The 10823-nt window shown below is 40.3% G+C and overlaps 1 long non-coding RNA gene across 1 annotated transcript; it reads left to right on the forward strand.

Annotated features, from left to right (window-relative positions):
- The first annotated feature begins 474 nt into the window (after positions 1–474).
- On the forward strand, positions 475–1780 carry LOC122022569. Its single transcript, XR_006123019.1, has 3 exons — positions 475–909; positions 980–1241; positions 1646–1780. It is a non-coding gene; the product is annotated as an uncharacterized LOC122022569 (long non-coding RNA).
- Positions 1781–10823: the final 9043 nt, after the last annotated feature.

A 10823-nucleotide genomic window follows, 5' to 3' on the forward strand; every position in this document is an offset into this window, starting at 1 on the left:
AGTTGGATGGCAGTATCATTCTGTCGAGGAGTTTACTTGGGAGTTCGATGATATAATCCGAGCTCGATACCCCCATCTTTTTACTTCAGGTATGTGGGTTAGAGTCCCATTTAGCATTTATCTATTTTTCTATTGCTAGTACTTGTAGATGGTAAATAACGAAATTTGGAGATCAAATTTTTATTAGTGGGGGAAAATGTAAAATACTAAACAAAACAATAATAATATAATAAGGTTTAATGGACTAATAACCTTAATGGAAATTTTAGAAATTTTTAAGAATTTTTTGAGAATTTTTCAGAGTCCGTATGAGTTGTTTAAGGGGATAAACTATTAGGCATAGAGAAAGCCTATTTGGAATACCCATTTTAGTTGGGAGTTGATTAATTTGATTAACCAAAGTTAAGTTATTAAACCTAGGTATTTAAGTCGTACCTAAGCTTCTACGCCCAATTTCCTTTACCTCTTCTCCTCATCACCACCAATTCCTCTTCTTCCAACCTCCTCCTCCCCTACTCGTCGTCACTGGCCGCGCTCTTCCCAATCCGGTTGTCGTTAGTGCAATCTTCCTCAGCCGACGATGTCCCCCCGACCTCGAAGCCACAGCAGTGTCTCCTTTCACGCGACGCCGATTGTTAGGCTCTCCCGATTCGTCGGACATCATTGCCTCTTTCTTCTCGATTCCATCTCTTCGTCCAGCCGCTAGTCACAGGAGGGCATGCCACTACTTTCCCTTCCTCCCGATGTATTGAGGCGTCATTTCACCGCGCAACCAACCCACATTGTCTCTGCCCTAGATGCAGTCAGCATCATCGCAGCTGGGTCCTCGCCTCTGATCCCGGCGCCTACAATCGGGGGTTGCTCGATCGCCGACCATCATCACTCGACAGCCGCCACCCATCGCCGAAGGTGCTTCTCGTGTCTGTGATCACTGTGGTTGCAGGTTTTGCTGAGCCACCTAATTTGCCCCTTCTTCTAGATCTTATCTGTAGAATTACATCCTTGTTGAATTGGGACAACAAGTGTTGATTTGGGCTACTTTTCCAACAGCACCTTCGATTGAGTCTTTGGTTTGGGATAAGTTGTTTGTTTAAAGATTGTGGATTTAATGTTAGGGTTTAATTCTCAGAAGTGGATGTATTGACTACAAATTTGGGGTGTTCGATTTGTAGGTCTGCGGTTCAACTTAGCTCCAACCATTGCTTCCAACAGTGGGTCAAGGGATTGTACAATGGATTTAGGTGAGTTTTGTATTGAAGTATGTCTGAATTTAAAACTAGACTGATTGGTGACATGATAGGGTTGTTAATCTGATTTGATTATGGATTTAATTAGTGGTTATGAGTAGTTGAGTTGGTATTGATTATCCTAAAGAAAGATTAATTTGGATGAGTCGATTAATCTATACTTGGTTGATGATCTTGGATTGAGATGTATTATGTATGCTTGGTTCATGATAGATTGCTAGTTGATATATGATGGGAAGATTTTGAAGGATTCATGGATTAGATTAATTGAAGTTGATCATTAAATTAAGATTAATTAATGATCGGTTGGATTAGGATTTTCCCTATTTGTTTGAGCCTTGAAGTCTAGCTAATCATTGTAGATGTGACTAGCTAAACTCTACATTGCGTGATTGCAGGATTTTGATTCGAGACGGGCGTCTCGACGTGGGATTGGTTTATCACGATCTACATTTGAGGCAGATACCTTTGACTTATATCTTTAGATATTGTCATTTTGATATGCTTAGTAGGTTATAACTAGTAGTAATGGTTATGTTTATATCTTCTTGATATGTCACTACTTAATACTCGTAATTTACCCTTATTGTTATCTATTGTGCATTCATGCTTATGTTCTCTTGTTTCTTGCCATGTGCACTTATGTAGTGACATTCAATGTATTACCGGATACAGGTCTAGCTACTAGTTTATTTCCTGGCATGTGTACCTAGGTTTATTACTTGGCATGTGTACCTAGCTTTATTACCTGGCATGTGTACTTAGGTTTATTTCTTTGCATGTGTACCTAGGTTATTTTATGGCATGTGTACCTAGATCATTATTATGGACTTGGTTTCCTTTTGGTACACATTATGGGAAGGTTGGTATTTTTAGGATTTACATGCTTAATTAGTGTCATGCGCCATTTTGCATGATTGCATGCTGAGCGATTGCCGACTCCATTATTGTTGAGCACATCGCCAGTTACATAGATCTGCACACACAATCACTCATGGGTTAGTGGTATATCAGGCAGGGTGTGTGTCAGTTTGCTCTGTCAGTGCTCTGCTGGTCCACTATGGGTAGCGTGATGCAGCGTGATAGCACGACAGGGATCCCTCCTCTAAACTGTCTCAGGGAGATAGAGCATTGAGCTCCCCCACTTATGATTTGGGGCAGAAGGATAGGTGTACTCCACAGCATCCTGTCCACTCGATCACTCTGGAGTAGTGATGGCAGAATGCACAATTGTCATAGTCCTACCCATTCGGTCTCACCATCGTGTGTGAGATGGCTGATTGACGTCAAGGGTGACCATGTCATTTTTACATCATATGCATGGATTGCATTTATTGTTTGTGCTTGCTGCATTATGTATGTTGCATTTTGGTGGTTGCATATGATCATGTATACAGGATACATGATGTATTTGGTTTGATGACCCAGCATCTATTAGTGTGGTTCCCACCTTTATGTCATGATAGGAGACCCTGGTGAGTACAGTTCTTCTTTCCTTGTTTCAGTTTTGCATTACCTGTTATTGTTCAGGAGATTATACTCCATGATTATTATTGGTAGATATTTCTTATTATGCTTGTTAGATTGATACCTGTTGAGTTGTTGAACTCACCCCGTTGCATTATTCCTATTATAGATAGATGATTAATTAGTTGCTCGGAGGTATCTTGTCTGCCGATCTCACATCACATCAGAAGACGCTTTACCTATCATCATGATTCCTTTTCATATATTCTTTATTGGTTTAGCATTATGATGGTGTTTAGCCATGTGACTATTTTATTATTTTTGGTGTTGTATAAGTTTGACTTTGTTTTGGAGTTGCTTGGTGGAGTTGTCATGTTTTGTTGGGGTTGTGTAAGCCTAGCCGGCTAGCAGTGTATGTGTTGTTTTTATTTGTATGAATTTTCTTTCATTTTTCGCTATGTTTTTAGTACAACTGTGTGGGGTTTTTTAGTATATATAATTGCGTGGTTGTGTTTTTAGTGCAGTCGTGTAGGCTGTTTAATATATAACTACGTGGTTGTGTATATTCTAACCGTGTGGGTTGATGTATTTTGTTTGTGGATGTAATTATATTTCAGATTGTCATCGGTATAGGGGAGATGCTGCCAGATTTTTCCTTTGGCAGGGGCCCCCTTGTGGTGTGACATTGCCTGCAATAAATGATCAAATTATGATCATTTAATGCTGGATTTAATGTTACCATTAATGGTTTTAATGTCTTCATTAATGTCGAGACATTATGTAATCATTATTGATGGGTTTAATGTCACCATTAATATTAAAACATTATGAAATCACCATTAATGTCGAGATGTTATAGAATTGCCATTAATTGCATATTAATGTTTTTGTTACCCTCTTGAGCAGGTAGCAAAATGAGATTCAGTGGTAAAACGTTAGTTTATTCACTTGGGCAAATCTTGTCTCGATCGGTCCGACATTCGACGTGCGCAGGTCGTGCTCGCATAAGAGTCAACCATTGTTCAGTACAATCTGGGCCCTGAATTTGCACTCACCCATATGCACCCATGAGTGAGAGAGTCTGTTCTCATGCATATGTTTACAATATTAATGCATATGCTATAATTTAAACCAACAATAAAGCCAGGAGACTTCTAATGTGAGACTAACAACTCATACACAATAGAGTCTCTTCGTCTCCAACTCTTTATTCTATTCACATTTTCAACAATCCCCCATATGAATAAAATACATGGTATGTGATAACATTCAACAGTTGAGTCAAACATAGGATATGTTGGTTTTACCCTTTGAACCTTTTCTTGTGAAGATTTGTTTGCTTATTGGCTGATAGTAGACATGATGCCCTTGAACTGTTCTGCCGCCTATGTAAGCATTGATAAATCTTACCCAAGACTCTCCTTGATATAACTCAATTCTCATGAGTGTGTTCATTCTTTGTCATGAACATGCCTGGTTCTGTAAGAATCTCCAAGAATGGTGCCTCTAATTCTCTTCAAAGCGACCCCACTTCTTTCTCATATAGGTGATTCCTCGAGAGTAACCATCTACTCTTCTTGATCATTAAAAGTCCATCGACTTATCTTAGTCCGGTCACTATTTTATTGGGTTATCCCCCATAGTGTGTCTAGTCAGTACAAATTAGCTATCCCTTTGAACCTAGTTCTTGGGATCTCCAGTCAGCATAGGTTGGGTGTCCTCTGCACTAATCACTGACAACAGCATCAAATCCATTCCTCGTGATGAGCTTGCAACTAACTGTCGATTTAATTCTTTGGTTAGCTGATCCGCTAGGTTATCCTTTGACTTCACATAGTCAACAGTGATAACTCCCATTAAGAGTAATTGTCTAATGGTATTATGTCTACGATATATATGTCTAGACTTATCATTATACAGATGGCTCTGTGCCCGACCAACTGCTGAATAACTATCATAATGTAAGTAAATTGCCAGCATAGGTTTCGGTCATCTTGGAATATCTTCTAAGAATTATCATAGTCATTCAGCCTCTTCACCACATTTGTCAAGAGTTACAAACTCAAATTCTATTATGGATATGGTTATTACCGTTTGCTTAGAAGATTTTCCGAAAATGGCTACACTTCCCAGAATGAATACATATCCACTCGTAGACTTAGAGTCTTTTGTGTCAGATATCCAACTCGTATCGCTGTATCCTTCAATCACAGTAGGATATCTTGTATAGTGTAGTTCATATTCACGAGTATACCTCAAGTACCTCAGTACTCTTGTTATCCCTTTCCAGTGCTTAACACCTCGATTACTCATGTATCTACTCAGTTTACTTATTGCGTAGGTCAAGTCTGGTCGTGTACAACTCATCAGGTACATCAGACTTATAATCACTCGAGAATACTCTATTTGGGAGATACTTTTACTTTGATTTTTCGATAGATGTTGACTAGTATCTATCGGCGTTCGTACTAACGTAGTATCATCTTTGGTGAATATCTTAAGAATTTTATCCACGTAATGAGACTAACTAAGAACAAGTCTTTCTATCGTTCCAAGAATTTTGATTCTTATAATCACATCAGCTAGGCTTATGTCTTTCATGTTAAATCTTACATGCAACATATCTTTAATGGATTTGATTATCTTATCATTACTCCCAATGATAAGTCTTTCATGTAAACACATTTATCACACTCATTGATCTTAAATCCATATTCCTTTACGACATTATCAATTTTCTCATGTCACTGCTTTGATACTTGTTTCAAGTCATATAATGACTTCACCAATCTACAAACCTTGTTTTCCTGTCTTAGCACAGAAAAGCCTTCAGGTTACTCCATGTAGATTTCCTCTTCTAAATCCCCATTTAGAAAAGCTATTTTTACATACATCTGATGTATTTTGTGATTTCATAGAGTGTCTATAGCCAATAATACTCTAATAGAAGTTATTCTCGACACCAAAAAATATGTATCGAACTAATCAAAGTCTTCTCGCTGTCGATATCCTTTGATTACCAATCTGGCCTTATACTTATCAATTGTGTCATCTGATTTCATTTTCTTCTTAAATATCGCCTTGTAACCTAGTGGTTTACTTCCCGGAGGAAGATCCACAAGTTCCCAAGTGAGGTCCATCACTTGCAATTACCTCAAATAGTGGTTTTCAAGATAGATTCTATCTCAAATGCAATTGCCTCTCTTCAGTGAGGTCCATCAGAAGAGCTTACTACTTCTGAGTAACTTCAGGGCTCACTTTCTAACATGAAAGTGATAAAATCTGGTCCGTAGGATTTTTTTACCCGAGTTCTTTTGCTCTGTCTAAGCTCAACCTCGACTAGTTCATCGTCATCTTCTTCGTCTTGTGTTTCATATGGCCATTTTATGGAGCTAGTATCCTCTCTGATTCAAAGAACGAGACATTTCTTGATTCTATTATCGAATTCTTGTGTATATATGGTATTTGTGACTCATACATAAAAATTGATATACACTGTTATTATGTGTATATCCAATAAATATGCAATCAACAGTCTTTGGTCATATCTTAATCCTTTTTGGATCAGGCACCAACACTTTGGCAAGACACCCCACATTCGTAAATATTTGTAAGATGATTGTCTTCCATTCTTTAACTCATAAAGGCTCTTATCTATTTTCTTCTGGGGCACCTTATTTAAAAGGTAATTAACTATTAACATAACTTTCCCCACATTAACTCTGGTAGTCCAGAGCTCAATAGAAGAATATTCATCATCTTCTTTAGAGTTCAATTATTCCGCTCAGCAACTCTATTTTGCTGAGAAGTATAAGGAGCTGTTATTTCATGTCTGATTCCATGTTCAACACACAACTTAGCGAATGATGATACATATTCACCGTCTCAGTCACTTTGAACCACCTTAATCTTCTTGTTAAGTTGGTTTTCAACCTCATTCTTATATAGAGCAAATTCATCTATATCTTCATCCTTACTTTTGAAAAGATACAAATAATAATATTTCGTGTTATCGTCTACAAAGTGATAAAGTATTTATTACCACAATGTGTTGGTGTACCTTTAAGGCCACACACGTCAGTGTGAATTAGCCTAAGTGGTTCATTGCTTCTCTCAACATGTTGAAAGGATGACTTTGTCATTTTTGCTTCAACACAAATCTTACACTTGTGTTTTGGGTCAAGGTGGAATGTAAATATGCTTAATATATTTATTAATGTACGTAACACATCGTAGTTAACATGTCCTAGTCTACCATGCCACAAATATAAAGACTCAAGCATATAAGTCGAAGATCTTTCATCTTTATTTATCTTATGTCTAATGATCATTACATTGACCTTGAACAACCCATCAAATATATAGCCCCTTCATACATACATTTGATGTGCGTAGATCTTATGATCATTTATGCATGCTTCGACGCACATCTACTTGCATATCATTAGCATAATCTATGTTTATTGTACCCTATTTCATTATAATATCATACTTCCATTATATTTTGTTCGGAGATCTACTCTTTGCTTGTTTTGATTGATAGGACGTGATTTGGAGCAAAAACGGAGCTTAAATGAAGTTTAGAGCTTCCAGAGTATCACAGGCATGTAAAAACTAAGTTCTTCCAAGTTCTGGCCGTGCGGAGACCACATGGCCGTGTGAAGGCTGTGTAGGGGGCGTGTTGAGGCCGTGTGAATGTCACACGGCCGTGTGGAATTTTCAACACTGCAAACCAAAAGTAAAATAGTCATAACTTTGTGTTCTGTTGGAGTTTTGGGCTGTTCTTTATACCGATTTGTAGATAACTTCAAGATCTACAACTTTAATGAAGATCTCAACTCAAAAATACCACGTTAAGATGTGCTAAAATGATCTACATGGCCTTGATATAATTCTGCACGGTCGATTCGCATGGTCATGCGGTGTAACCAATGCAGAAGGAAAGCATGGCCGTGTCAATTCACACGACCATGCGATGTAACCAGAGCATAAAAGAGACACGACCATACCAATTTGCACGGTCGTGCGGAGTGGCCAGAGGCAAAGGAAGGCACAGTCGTGCCAATTGGCACGACCGTGCAGCGCGGCCAGAGTAGAAGGAAGACACGGCCGTGCGATCTCGCACGACCGTGCCACTCAACCTAAAGGGAGGAAAGTGTTGGCCATGCGAATCTCACACGGCCATGCGACGTCCGTGCCCTAGCCTATAAAAGGGTCAAGAACCTATTCTTGGTATCATCTTTGGTTCGGGACTTCATTCCTCTCCTTGGGAAAGGGTTCTACCCTTCGGGGGAAACCCTAGAGCTTCATCCACCGCTATCCCTTGGTGTTTCATCCATCTCCAGAGCAAGAAGGCATCCCCAAGACATCGGAAACCTCGGCAAGCATCTCTTCTTCCCCTTCTTCTCACATCAAGGGTTGTAAGTATGCTTTACTTCATGTTTTGGGGTTGTTCTTTCCTCACAATGGAGTAGATCTCCTTTTCTATGGATGTAGGGAGTAGTTTTGGATAGGGTTTGATGTAAGACTCATGTTTATGCCTTTACTTATTGGATGATTTTGCTTGCTTTGTTTCTATTTGATATGCATGAGACTTGATGAGATTATCTTGTCATATTGGTCGATTGTGTAGGAATTGCTAATTTTGTAAAGAGAGGATCTTAGATCGTACACCCAAGGGGCCTTAGTGACAGGGGTAACTTATTCACGGACATCTAGGATACTCCCTTGAAAGGAGAGACATAAGGAAGTAAGAGACCGAACTAAGCCCTTATCTCTATCCTTAATGATACCAATTGGATTTGTATTCTTGTGATTTACCGAGGCACCCTAGTGACAGGGGCTAACCGTAACAGGATTTCACGGGGATCTCCTCCGTTTAGTGCTTAAGGATAGCAGCTTTAACTTCCGGCGAATGCATGTCGATTGACAATGAGAAAAAGATAGAACATGATACATCAGGTTCCATTACAACGAAACTGAAATCCTAGAATCCATTTTCCAAAGCTCAATTCCCTCCAAGATCGATTCTCTCATCATTCTCTTTCTCTCTTCAATCACTCTCGTTAGTTTGCAAGCGCCAAAGTCAACTTTCGACCGTCTAGATAATTTACTTTATGACATCTCTAGTGCTTAATCAATATTCTCTGTGGTTCGACAATCTTATATATTACTGATGACAAATCCGTGCACTTGCGGAATCGTAACAACATTTCATTCTTTGGCAGTATAACTCTGTCTAACTCAAAAATAATGCGAAAGTCATGCTTACTTAACAGTGATCCAGACACTAGATTCTTCCAAATCTCCGGAACATACAATACATTGTTCAGAGTAAGATCCTTGCCCGAGGTCATCTTCAGCACAACTTTGTTAGGACCAAAAGTAGTTAGAGGGGGGGTGAATAGCTCGTCGCGTGCTCGTTGCTCGGTGTTGCTTGTTTCTTCAAGAATGCGCAGCGGAAAATACATAAACAAACACAAACACGCTAACACTAGGAGTTTACTTGGTATCCACCTCCAACGGAGATGACTAATCCAAGGATCCACACCACGCACGCACCCTCCACTATGAAAATACTCCTTTTCGGTAACTACCGAGGGCGGAGAAGCCCTACAAGACTCTCAGTACAAGAAGAAGAAAGGGTAGTAAAGAATAAGCAAAAGCTTACAAGAAATGCAGTAAAAACCCTAGCTTCTTCTTCTTCTCGTTGCAACTCGCCTCTTGACTTGGATGAACCTCCAAGAACCTTCAAGAACTGGCGGTGAGGAGCTTAGAGAGTGCTGGGGAGGAGCTGTGTTGAATCTGGAATGAATCGGTGAAGTTCTGAGAAATCGCACGCCAACGGCTATAAACGATGCGCGGTCGAATCCCAATCGATTGGATTGCTCCCAATCGATCGAGGCTGGATCGATCCACGGATCGATCCGGAGCGCCTCCTGTGAAAACTTCGGATCGATCCACGGATCGATCCAAGCTATAACTCGCCCCAATCGATCCACCGATCGATTGAGGACCTGATCGATCCACGGATCGATCCAGAGGTTCTCGTGAGGATTCACCGGATCGATCCACGGATCGATCCAGATCTTCCGGATCGATCCACCGATCGATCCAAACCCGGATCAATCCACGGATCAATCCAAACTTCGGATCAATCCACGGATCAATCCAAACCTGCCGGATCAATCCACGGATCAATCCAAACCTTGGTTTTTGCCCAAAACCAAGCCCAAAGCCCCCTAAACCAACATCTAGTCAACCATGACTTGTTGGTACATAAGACCTAGCATCCGGTCACCCTTGGCCAGCTAGGACTCTCTCACCAAGTGCCTGGTCAATCCCTTTGACCCACTTGGACTTTTCTCTTCTTGCCAAGTATCCGGTCACTCCCTAAGACCTACTTGGACTTTTCTTCCTCGTGCCAAGTATCCGGTCAATCCCTTTGACCTACTTGGACTCTCACCAGATGTCTGGTCAACCTTGACCCATCCGGATTTCTCTTGCCTGGCTTCACTCACCGGGACTTTCCCAATTGCCTAGATTCACTCACTAGGTCTTTCACCTGGCTTCACTCACCAGGATTTTTCTCCCGCCTAGCTTCACTCACTAGGACTTCCCAATTGCCTAGCTTCACTCACTAGGTCTTTCACCTGGCTTCACTCACCAGGATTTTCCTCCCGCCTAACATCCCGTTAGGACTTCCCAGTCAAGTATCCGGTCATCCTTGACCTACTTGACTCTTCTTCAATCAATATCTTATTGTCAAACATCTAAACCCAAACCAAGACTCAGCTTGGTCAACCAGGTCAACCTTGACCTGAGGGATGTTGCACCAACAATCTCCCCCTTTTTGATGTTTGACAATACCACAATAACACTTACAATGCCACATGTAAGTTAGGCTAATCTCATAGCCTCATTCTTCATGCCACTAGGTAATGAAAGCATAAGTTAAGCTTTTCATTCTCCCCCTAAGAGGGAAAACTCTCTCTTAGATAATGAAAGCCTAACTTACTCCCTTTCACACGTCCTTTCATTCTCCCCCTATTGGCACACATCAACCTATGCCCCCTCTTTGGGCACACTTCAACAAATCCATTTGTTGAA

The sequence above is a fragment of the Zingiber officinale genome, chromosome 9B (genome assembly GCF_018446385.1).
Source record: "Zingiber officinale cultivar Zhangliang chromosome 9B, Zo_v1.1, whole genome shotgun sequence".
Lineage (NCBI taxonomy): Eukaryota > Viridiplantae > Streptophyta > Magnoliopsida > Zingiberales > Zingiberaceae > Zingiber > Zingiber officinale.